General features: G+C 38.5%; 1 protein-coding gene across 1 annotated transcript in view; it reads right to left on the bottom strand.

Annotated features, from left to right (window-relative positions):
* The window catches only part of LOC121386199 (carcinoembryonic antigen-related cell adhesion molecule 6-like), a 66,244-nt gene extending 55,184 nt beyond the window's left edge, over positions 1–11,060 (bottom strand). The window contains exon 1 of the mRNA XM_041517030.1: positions 11,010–11,060. The gene's annotated coding sequence lies outside the window, so the exon portion shown is untranslated. The remainder of the gene's footprint in view (positions 1–11,009) is intronic.
* Between the last annotated feature and the right edge of the window lie 1,964 nt (positions 11,061–13,024).

The raw sequence follows: 13,024 nt of genomic DNA, 5'->3' as shown, positions 1-13,024 counted from the left end.
CGACTTGCCACGTCGTGGACGTCTGCGTGTTACAACGCGTGGTCAAGACCGCTATATCATGAACACGCATTTGCGCAATCGATTCCAAACTGCCACTGCTACTGCTGCTAACACACCTGGGCTTCATAATAACCGAATCAGTGGGCAAACTGTTCGTAATCGTCTGCGGGAGAACGGTTTACATGCACGACGTCCTTACGTCGGATGCCTTTTAACGCAACGTCATCGTCTAAATCGTCTTAATTGGGCACGTGTATACACTCGTTGGATACGGCGACGCTGGAATACCGTTCTTTTTTCGGATGAATCCAGATTTTCTTTACAACGTGGTGATGGCAGGATGCGCGTCTACCGTAGGAGAAATGAACGCTATGCTGACTGTTGTGTTCTTGAACGAGATCGTTTCGGGGGTGGGGGTTGTGTCATGGTCTGAGCAGCCACTGCCCATGGTTATCGTTCACCACTAGTCGTCATTGATGGCAATTTAAATGCTCAACGTTACCGCGATGACATTCTCGCTCATCACGTCATTCCTCTGTTCCATAACAACGCCAACATCTCGATTTTTCAGCATGCTAATGCCACCTCTCATACAGCTAGAGACACTGTAAATTTTCTTAGGACAAATAACATTGATTTCATTGATGACTGGCCCGCTAAAAGTCCTGATCTCAACCCAATCGAGCATGTCTGGGATAGTCTGGACAGACGATTGAGGCGTCGTCCCAACCCACCCGCTAACGTCAACGAACTTCGTCAAGCGCTCATTCAGGAATGGAACAATATTCCACAGGCAGAAATCAACACTTTAGTCAATTCTATGCGCCTGCGATGCACTGCAGTGGTCAATTCAAGAGGTGGTCATACCCGTCATTAAGTGGGTGGTTTTTTTTTTAACCCCTAACACACTTGGTCAAAATTTCTCCCAGTTTCTGTTAAGCTATGGCCATGATTTTTGCACCAAACGATGCATCATGGAACACTCTATAAACGTATATATAACAATTATTCCCCCGGTTTGATTTCATCAAGTTATGTTCAAGCAAAGTTAGCGGTTTCTTATTTTGTTCAGATATATATATATATATATATTTTTTTTTTTTTTTTTTTTTTTTTTCTTAATTCAGCGACTCAAAAATATCACAGGCAAGTCTAAGCGCTGACATGACTCACCCGAATGGCAAGTAAAACAAATTAAATCTAAAGTGCATACCCCGTTACTTTTTTAATATAATTTTTGATTTTGAAGTGCATATTCATATTAAATTACGATAAGAAAATAAACAAGTGTCAAATGAAACAAGAATGCATAGAACCCGGAAGTAAACAACATTGAGTAGTGGAACGTGGCGTTTTACAAATCAAAACTTTATTATTAAATGCTGTTACCGTTTTTCATTGCAAACACTCAATATCAGTCATAAAAAGAAAGAAAGAAATGTTTTATTTAACGACACACTCAACACATTTTATTTACTGTTATATGGCGTCAGACATATGGTTAAGGATCACACAGATTTTGAGAGGAAACCCGCTGTCGCCACTACATGGGCTACTCTTCCGATTAGCAGCAAGGGATCTTTTATTTGCGCTTCCCACAGGCAGGATAGCATAAACCATGGCCTTTGTTGAACCAGTTATGGATCACTGGTCGGTGAAAGTGGTTTACACCTACCCACTGAGCCTTGCGGAGCACTCACTCAGGGTTTGGAGTCGGTATCTGGATTAAACATTCCCTGCCTCGACTGGGATCCGAACCTAGTACCTACCAGCCTGTAGACCGATGGCTTACCACGACGCCACCGAGGCCGGTCCAGTCATAAAGTGTTACGTGGAGTGCCACTGTCTGCAGAATTTCATAGATTTTTATTATGTGTTTTGATGTTTCGCTGTTGTACGCATAGGCACTTGATGACAGGATAATTTAATTATTCTCAATATACCACAATATACCCACCCACCCACACACACACACACACACACAAAGAAAAAAAGAAGAAGCCTCTAAGGCACGCACTAGCCTACATACAAACCCCTAAAATTATTGCTATGGTCAAAGAGAAAGAAAGAAAAGAAGAAGAAAGATAATTGTATCAAGAAATTTAAAATATGATGAATATTTACAATAATTATCAGAAGCTAGTTTTATTTCCATAAATTAGCGTCCAAACACTAACACGTAGCCTATATTGTTACAAACGTTTTCCCAACACTGAACGCACTAATATAAATTTGAAAATAGACTTGAAATAATTGAAAAATAATTAATTAAACTATTTAAATCTCTAAACTGATTTATAAAGATGCAATAAAATGTCAAATGTAGATATACAAAGTAATTAAAAAAACTTCGTCAAACTCGGGTATATTATAATAGAAAAGGCAAGCAACGGGAATCATCTAGGACGGAAGTGACCTTTAATATTAAAGGTCAACCAAGTCAACCAATGGGATATTGTTTCGTCAGCACCGTCAGATCAACGTAAAGATGAGTAATGAAGAAGCGGTAGATTTATTTTTCACTATCTAATGTCATGGTATGTGGTGAACAATATAATTATTTGATAAAGTGTTGCTTTATAACCTAATTTAGTCTACATTTTTATACTGGTGTTAGTGTTTTTACTGCAAGGAAATGCCGTGAAAAGACACAACAGCGTTAATTGGTTTTCAGTATCCCGCATTAATTAATGATAAAATAATATAAGGGCAAACAAAATTCGTTTGTTTCCGGTCACCCGACCGACCCTAAATTTTGCCACCGACCCTGAACTTTTTTTTTTCTGCTGGGGTGGGGTTGGGGGAAGCGCATAGAGAAGTTGTGGTCGCGGATCGACAAAGCAGACGACAGAAGTACTCAAGTAGGATAACTCTTACACGTCAGTGTGTGTGTTAAATGGAGGTTGAGGGGGGGGGGGGGGGGGGGGGGGCAGCAGCGATGGTTTTTATACACCCCACCCCACTTTTTGGCACCTTCTTACGCCGTGCCCTGGACCCAATCACTGGCGTTGTTAGAGACTGGACCCAGACTAGACATGCCTGGACGTTGAATGGATATGAGCATAACTAATTTGTTTGAAATTGGAATCATTAACACGTGCTCTTATTAGGTACCACGGTAATTGGTGACACACGAGATCGCATGACAGTACGGTAACGTGTGTGGCGATTAAACGGCTTTTATTACAAACTGCTAAATACTGTAGGCCTATAGAGGAAAATATATCGTATTATCATAATTCCTGTCATCTCATACATTGTAGGTTTATTTTCCAAAAACAACAACGTGCGACCTCAACAAAACAATCAAAGAATTCTCGATACCACATGCACAGAATACAAGTCATCGCGTTTTTTTCCGCATGCAAAGGTGAAGGTCATTTGAAGAAGACGTGGTACAATTTTCGTTGTTGGCTACTGCTTAGGCCTAGTACCCAGAATTTGTTAATATACACGGGTGTAGCCTGTAGGAAGATACAAAAAAGTGGGGTGGGTGGGCACACACACGTATAAAATTAATATATAAACCATCGATGCCGCTACAAAGTACCCCCTTCCCCGCTTCCTACGCCAGTGATGTAGATAGGCCTATCAACTGCTGAGCATGGGTAATAATTAAATAAAGGGAATATTCAAGAATAACCACAAACATTAAACAGTTCACATTTATTTCAGTGTTTCAGTTAATTGGGAATAAATTAATTTGGGTGATTTTAGCATGGGTCCGTTCAATAGGCTAATAAACATTAAAACTACAAGTCCGTTCCACAGGGAACGCCTTAGCCCGAGTACTCTGACTGTAAGAGAGCTAGACGGACATTTGAACATAAACACGCTCTCATTATTTATGTCCAAATGTCCGTCTAGCTCTCTTACAGTCAGAGTACTCGGGCTAGGAACGCCTTTTTTATTACTATGAAATTTACTACAAGTTATTCATTTCTAAGCCGATTGATTTGTAAATTGCACACAAAATTAGTATTGTTTTGTTATTTCCAATACAAGTTGGACAAATCTGTGAAGTTTTTGTGCAGTCATCTACTGACTGGATAAATCTGTGAACCTTTTGTGCAAACATCTATTGACCAACTTGGACAAATTTGTGCAGTCATCCTCTGACAAAACTGGACAAAGCTGTGAAGTTTCTGTGCAGTCATCTACTGACTTTGGTGAAAGGAATAGTTTTAACTTTTTTTGTTTTCCTGTCTTTTGAAAATGGCATGTGAAACTTAAAACTGACATTGACAGTGAGATTTTTTTTATTTCTCTCTGGCTGCAAAGAATAAACTAAGATTTTTCAGACAGCTTGTCTTCATGTCTTTCATCTGTTTTTCTCTGGCAAACATATTTAAGGTAGGGTAACCTTTCTTTGAACTAAAAAAAAAAAAAAAAAAAAAAAAAAAAAAAAAAAAATCCTACCTACCTACCCTACTTTTTTTTGGCCATGTTACCTGAATCAAACTTCTTCTTTTTTTTGGCCTAATACACTGTTTCTTTAATTTGTAGTTTACTTTTTTATTTATTTATTTCCGAGTGTGTGTGTCACTGCAAAAATTATCATTATCATTTCCATTAGTATTATTAGTATTTAGTAGTAGTAGGGGAGAGCGGGGTAAAGCGCACCGGTTGGGCAAAGCAACCCGCTTAATTTATTCACAAATGATCGTTAGGTGACACTGCCGGAACAATCCAACCAATAAGCAGTGACGTTGTCCATCATCCGACGTCAAGTTACCGTCATTAAAGCATTAACTATAGGTGAGAGCTTTGAACATATAAAATGGTGATTATCCATGTATGGTTTGTTTGCGTTACATTAGCCTTTTAAGGCATGAATGCACAAGGAATGTTGAAATTGATCATATCCAGTAATTAGCTGTTCTATTAGATATATTTAGGTGGGTTTCAATGCGAGACGGACTTTTCAATTTTTGAATTTCAGCACATTTCATAATATATCTTCCATTGAGGCAAAGCGTGCCATCCCTATTGGGGCAAAGAGCACTGGGGACGGCGCTCTTTGCCCCACTTATGGTAGTAGTGAACCAAATAATTTTTGGCTGGGTCAAAGTTGGAGGTGCACCGAATGTTTTATTGAGAAGTGAACACCACAAGTCCTGTGATTGGCTATAAATGTGTGTTGATTGTGAAAAAAAAAGAGTTTCATCTGGGCTAAAAATGTATGCAATTTTATTTCATCTAGTACCACTGTGCCAAGTAGCCTTGTACTTAGAACATTTATGTAAAAAAGGTACTCGTATTTTGTGCGGAACTAAGGTAGTCATAGACCCTACCCGTTATCTCAGAAATGAGCAGCTTGACCCCCAATTTTTTCTGATTCACTTTAAGTGTGAGGAGTGGTAGTATTTATATGCGTGGATTTTATGTCGATTGATACGATGCAGGTAGGAGTTTTAGTCACATATGTTACTATTGTCGTCTGTGGGATTTGATTTGGTAGTATACACCCTTATATACTTTTTGAATTTTATACAATGATGATTGTGTAAGACATGTATTCCATGTATAACTATGTGAACTGTTACTTTTCAAGCATTCCTTTCAGATAATTAGATTGCATTTGTGGTTTGATTTCTTTCAGGATGCTTGTGGATGGTTTGCACTGGGCAGCTTATCAGAACATCTGTTGAGAAATTCTTTGACTTAATCAAATGTGAATTTGGGAAACATCCATACAAACCTTAGAACATTTGGAATGTTGACGAAAGTGGTTTGATGAATGCACAATGTCCTGGAAAAATCTTGGCCAAAAAGGAGTGAAGCAGGTTGGCAAGGTGACAGGTGCCGAGAGGGGTAAGGCGATTACCATCGTGTGCTGTGTCAATGCAACTGGTATATATGTACCGCCGATGATGATTTTCTCAACGAGAATGGCGCCTGCACTTTTCAGAGGAGCACTAGCTGGATCGCTTGGTAGAACGAGTGATAACAGCTGGATAAACAAGGATCTATTTCATGAGTGGCTACAACATTTTCTGAAGTTTAAAAATGTTCCAAAGAAAATAAATGCCTGCCGATATTAGATGGACACTTCAACCACAAGACACTGTTGTCCGTTACCTATGCCAAAGACCACGGGATAACCATGATAGTTCTACCGCTTCACTGCACCCATAAAATACAGCCACTTGACAAGATATTCTTTGGTCCACTGAAGACAAACTACAACGCAGAAGAAGATAGATGGATGCGTGTACACCCAGGAAACAGGATTTCTGTCTATGAAGTTGCCCAACTGTTTGGATCAGCTACGAACAGCTATGATGCAGACATAGTTCGTGGATTTGAATCTAGAGGACTATGGCTATTCAATCCCAAAATATTCAACGACGACGACTATGCATCATCCTTGGTAACAGACGAACCGCCGCCTGATACAGCAACTCCATCGTCCACAGAATCCCTGGTTCCAGGCCCATCACCTACCCCAGAAAATGTATCAGGCTCTGACAATGGCGAGACAACAGAACGTCCCACTAGATCTGATACCCCAGGCCTAACACCTACTCCAGGAAATTCAGACGTCATTGCTGTGGTAAATACGAAGGGCATTATTCGAGCTCTCTCACCTCTTCCTGTCAGACAACAGAAAATGATAGCAACCTCATCTCCTTACAAGAAACTGCTAGAAGATAAAGAAAGAGTTGCTCCTGTCCGTGCAACAAATCTTCGATGACAAGCAAAATGAATTATTCAAAGAAGAAACAGACTGTCCTGGGATCCACACCCTGTGTCTGTCGTTGTTTGTACTGCGATGAGTTATATGTGGAACCACCAAATGAAGATTGGATGCAATGCATTGCATGCAAACGCTGGTACCACGTCAAGTTTGGCGATGACGAAAGTGATATGCGATTTATGTACATATACATAAATTAGTTTCTATCTTTCAAAACAGCTCAAGGAGCACAGTTTAGTATTTTGAGTGTTTCACATATTCTTCCAAGTTCTAGGGTTACTGTTTACTTTTCAGGTTGATAGAATTTGAGAAGCGTGGTCTGTGTACATCATTGCTGGTAGTTGACAACATTAATTTTCTCAGCAGTATGTTTCCACAGCCTTTGGTATACTCTGTTTTAATGGGCTATTTAGATTTGTTTTGAAGCAAACTTGGCATTGTAATAGTTGTTTTAATTGTTATAGTTCTTGTTCTCAATTTTGAATAAAATTTAAAGCGAATATTTTGAAACTTCACTCATAAATCCGATAAATGAGCATTTTTACATACTGTGCATTGTGGAGTTGTAGATACAGAGATTGCTAGAAGGGATTAATACAATAGGAACATATTTTATTTCCATGCAATTTTAACAATATTAACAGCGTAGATTAGTGAACAAAATTTAATTATCACAAACATAGGGTAAAGTGGCCACCCGGTGCACTATGCCACGGTAGTAGGGGCAAAGTGACCCACTTTTTCAAAACCTTTTTTTTTAATTTCCTATATTTTCAAGCACTGCAGAGAAGGGGGCGGGGGGGGGGGGGGGGGGGGGGAGCTCTGAATAAAAAAGACAAATATATTGGTAGTAAATCTTAAGGCAAAGATGATTTTGATCGATATAGAAAATAGATACTTGAAATAAGTAACTACATATCGTAAGGCAGTGCTAAAAACAATTGTACGGCCTGTACTTGTTTATATTTTTATATTAATATTTATTTTGTGCTAGGCCAAAGAAATAAAATAATAAACGTAAATAATATACATTTTTAAACTGTGTGTGTTTGCGTGTGTAAAAACTTCAGATTGTGTACGTACATACTTTATGGTTGGCCTTGAATGGAAATCTTGTTTAATGCATTAGTGTAGTACCATGAACATGTTTGGTAGCTTTTAAATTATATTATTACACTTTTCTAAATTGCAGTAAATTACAGTGTGAAATAAGGAATTTCTTGGGGCAGGAATATAAATTATTTTGCAGGGCCGTACATAGCTAGGATTTTGTATGTGTGTTGGGGGCAAATGAATTATTGGACCCATTACTCTATTTCTCGTTCCAGTCAGTGCACCACGACTGGTATATAATAGGCCGTGCCATATGTCTATGTGGTGGTGCATATAAAAAGATTCCTTGCTACTGATGGAAAATGTAGCGGGTTTCCTCTCTAAGACTCAGACTGTCAAAATTAAAAGTTTGACATCCAACAACCGATGATTAACAAATCAATGTGCTCTAGTGGTGTTAAAAAAATTATTATTCACCCTACACATAAATAACATTTTATAGGGGGTGGGGTCAAATCATGCTCGCCCAGAAAAAAAAAGAAAATTGCTTGAGGGAAGGTTCGACCCCGAAACCCGTGTGCACTCGCGCCTGCGTCAGATGTAGCTTGAGCAAAACAGACGCATGACGCGTGAGTACAACATTATATACACCACTGAACAGATTTAGTTATTTTTTCAAGATAAAATATTTAAAACTATACCCTCACCCTGCTAAGCTTTAGTCTGTCGTCTGCTTCTTTCTATTCAACATTAACTCCGTAATTACGGTCTAATTAATACCACGATAGAAAATTATTTTGTATTATTTTGATTTAAGGTATATATTACAAATAGTAACAGAACATGTAATTTGAAAGTTATTGTCAATATATATCTTTTTTTTTCTTTTTTTTTTTTCTTTTTTTTCAGTACTAATTCCAGTCTGCTATTTTATTTTAAAACAATAGTAGACATTTATGGATTGCAACAGGCTTTCGATCACAGCGGCTAACTCAATGCAGTAATCACCGTGACCGTATCATGTACTAGTGATTGGGAAATCGTTATTATCCTGTCATCAAGTACCTATGGTTGTACGCTCATAATTAGGCCGGGAATAATAGAGTGGATATAGCAGTCGGTGTGTTTCGAAAATACAAATTTAAAAGTCCGAACTGTGTATAGTGCACGAGCGCCACCTATCAGAAAGTCTGTGGTAGTTTTCTATTCTTCAGCTACATTATATGGTCGGGTGTCGTAAACTCGAGACTCAGTGACTTTCATGAAATTCACGATCACGCTTGCGTTTAATCCAACCGTTGGTTTTGCTAATTAAAAAAAACATCAGAAGAGACACCAAGATGTTATGAACAAGTTTTACAGAAATAATACGAACAAAATGTTTGTTTATATAGCTTTTAACTCTTTTCATTAATTCCTGTTTTCACCCCGGAAACGAAACCCAGCATTATCCAAAACACGGAAGTAGACACAAATGGGTAAATGAGTTGTGATGGTTTTTTGTTTGTTTGTTTTTTGTTTGTTTGTTTTTGTTTGGGTCTTTTAATGTTCAATTGTACTGTCCTTATTCATCAGTGGGTTAAACAAGGAGGATTGTTTTAAATGTAAAATAATTAAATTTCTGTTACATTCATTACAACGTAACGTCATCCCATTGGTCCAGACGTAGCAACGGGAGTTTGTTCATTTTTCGATGAACGTAAAAATTATGTCGTCAGGGAACGTCATATGTGATGACGTCATTTTATATGGGCAAGTTGTCTTAATAAGCGTTATTGTTTATGGATAAAAAATAATTCAAAATAAAGTATGACGTTTTAGTTTTATTATTAGCATGTATCATTCAAATTTAATTATAAGTATTGTCTGTTATTTCTTTTACGTTCATCTGGGTATGAACAAAAAAAATCATCCGCAAACTTGTGTGAGAACGGCTTCGCCGATTCACACAATTTGCGGATGAATTTTTTTGTTCATACCCCGATGAACGTAAAAGAAACAACAGACAATCCTTAAATACATGAAATCCATGTTCCAGAAACAAAACATTTGTTTAAGTGACCTCAATTGAATGTGACGTCATATAAAGTAACACTGTGTTTACTCTCGACTTTGCAATACTCTAACCGGACGTCATTTGTTGTAGGGGGAGTAGGGGGGAGTGTGTATGGAACGGTGTTTATTATATCAGCAATGTTCCAGTGGATTTGATCACATTACTATAAACATATACTGAGAGACATAAAAAACGCAATGGGTATTTCACTGGATAATATCTTGTAGAAATGTCAAATCATATATACTGAGAGACATAAAAAAATGCAATGGGTATTTCACTGGATAATATCTTGTAGAAATGTCAAATATATACTGAGAGGCATAAAAAACGCAATGGGTATTTCACTGGATAATGTCTTGTAGAAATGTCAAATCATATATATTGAGCATGCAGACAAATGACATATTGGTAACAACAGTAAGTGAAAGAAGATTTTGTTTAAATCATAACTGCATAACTGGTGTGTTTATTACAGCAACACAGCATTGCATATGTACATAGTTTTGCATGCGCATTGCCTGCTCTCGTCTCCCTATAAAACTTAAAGCAAACTTTTTTTGTGTTTTCTCTCTTTTTTAATGTGCTGTGGTAAGTAATGTTAAAACATTGTTTTATTGTCCAAAAAAACACACACACACACACACCCCCCCCCCCCCCCCCCCCCCCCCCCCCCACAAAAAACAGTTGTTTGTTGTTGTTGTTGTTTTCTGGGGGGTTTTATAACAACATTTTATTAAACAAAATTCCCGATTTGAACAATATATTCTTTCAGTTACAGTTGTTACCAGTATGTCATTTGTCTGCATGACTAATATTGATGACATAATATTTCTATAAGAAAATATCAGCGAAATACCCATTGCGTTATTTATGCCTCTCAGTATATTTTATGTACAGGTAAGTAACAGTTTTATTGTTTCAAAGTATGGTCCTTCCGATCAAGTCAAACCTTTGGGTCTCGAAATTACAATACTCAACTGTATATTTTATTGCGTTCCAGTCCGCGTTTTACCAACACCCACTGTCATCGACCGTGCCAGTCTTGGTGTAGGCCCAATTCTATAATTTGGTCACTTGTAATTCAACATGTTTCTGGTTTACAAGAACATAATTTAACATACACGCCTTCACTAACAAATGCAATTCAATATTAATTCCATTATATTATATTCATTATTATGTAATATGCCTACTTACTTTTCAGATGATCGTTTTAAAAACACGGCTACACCAACTAGTATTCTTCCTGTCCTGCGCAGCAGCGCATCTACGAAATGTTTATAGCGGGGGTTTTCAGACGCCATTCCGTACCTGTATCGTCATCGCCCCTAATTGTTAAAGTTTGATTTGCTTAACGACACCATTAGAACACATTGGTTTATTAATCATGGCTATAAACGGGTTAAACTGTATACGTCGTGGTGGATGTACTGACTGCATGGGCGGATCCAGGACATGGGGGGGGGGGGGGGGGGGGGGTCAAGAAAAAAGAGACATATTGGCTCGTTAAAACGGCATTTTAATAAACGTTTTAACATTTGCAGTTAATATGAAGGCGTTTGTGTACATATCACAGCGTACGAACGGAAGTGCACTGTACACTAAATGACTAGCTGTGGTTTTCTGTAGCGCTAGCTGCATTAATAAAGATTATTATATGAGCTTTAAGGTCCATTGGAGCATTTTTTAAAAGTGGAGTGGGCTAATGATCAGGGTCGTTGTTAAGCATGGTACGATATGTGTGTGTAGGGGTGGGGGGGGGGGGGGGTCCGGAGGCATGCTTCCCCGGGGACATTTAAAGAAATGGATGGCTTTAAATACCTTTTCTTGGAATCTGAATCACAAAATTAGCCAGATTTAAACAATCATTTTAAAACTATTTTAAGCATTATTTTGCATAGTATTATAACCCAAGAATGTGAGGTTTTTTCCCTTTGGCATCTTGATAGCAAAATTACTCCTTTTCAGAAAGTGATCACTTCCTTTTTTGGAGTTTTATAACACAAACATTATTATTTAGAAGAGTTCAAACCCGTTACTCTTAGATCTCAATCACAAAATCGTGTATTTTAGCGTTGACCGGGGGCGGAAGAACGAGAACTATTCTAGAGACAGCAGTTTAGGTAGGGCAGATATACATAAAACTGACAGAGCCTATTGTTCATTAGTAATTTTGAAAATCTATACACTTTCAAAACAAAGACTATTAGGCTATCATTATGCAAATTTGATCACACAACGTTAAGGCGCTCATTACTCGCTTTAGACAATCTGGTGAACCCCATTGAGACTCAGTAACACAGACAAACATCTGCAAGCTTGCGCATACACGCACAACTTAACTTCATGTAGTCAAAAATGCTTACGTGCAAAACATTTGTTATACAAACAAAAAGGGCACTTGAAAATTTTGAGGGCGTTTGAAAATTTTAGGGGGACCCTGGTCCTCCTCCCACCCACCCACCCACCGTGTATGGGGTTTTTTTCGGGGGGGGGGGGGTTCTGGTTTTTTCATAAACGCTCTGTCACAGCGACAATGTTTAACATAGGCCTAATTGGTTATAGCTAGACGTATACACTCAATACAGGATTATAAATTAAGTTGAAATCCGTATTAACGCTTTCCCCAATTGCAAAACAGTACGTGACTTGTTTGTGAGGGGGGGGGGGGGGCTGTGGTCTAGCGTTACAGAGCGTTACATAGACACTACTAAGCGAGTTCCCGTGTGAGACCGTTTATATTACGAATTTATTTTTACTCGTACATTAGGTTACTAACACAAGTTGAAGAGGCATCAAGGCATTTCCTTTAAAAGACGGGCACGAAGGCAACTTACTTACTATCAAGTTTCTCGGACAAAAATGCTTTCACCTTATGATCCTGGACTCTAGTCTATGCAATTTTGTGGATACGGATGCATTGATATGTGTGTGGTTGTCATGCATTTGTACTGACTGGACAGTAGCTCGAATGATGTCTGGTCCTAGCCTGCGGTCAAGGCCAAACACTCGCTGATGCGGCGTATAGAGCTCCTGACCCATAGAGCTACACGAGGGAGCTCCCAGGGAGCGCTATGCGTTAGGCCACAACGCATTGAGCTCCCGCGAGCACTATGGGTCGAAGGTACAAATCAACATTAAAATGGGTCTTTCACCTTGATGCATAGAGCTCCCCACTTCCGATAATGACTCACTGTAATCGGTACAACCCT

The sequence above is a fragment of the Gigantopelta aegis genome, chromosome 12 (genome assembly GCF_016097555.1).
Source record: "Gigantopelta aegis isolate Gae_Host chromosome 12, Gae_host_genome, whole genome shotgun sequence".
NCBI classification, from domain to species: domain Eukaryota; kingdom Metazoa; phylum Mollusca; class Gastropoda; order Neomphalida; family Peltospiridae; genus Gigantopelta; species Gigantopelta aegis.
The sequence above is the reverse complement of the archived record's forward strand: the minus strand, read 5'-3'. Positions and strand labels throughout refer to the sequence as shown.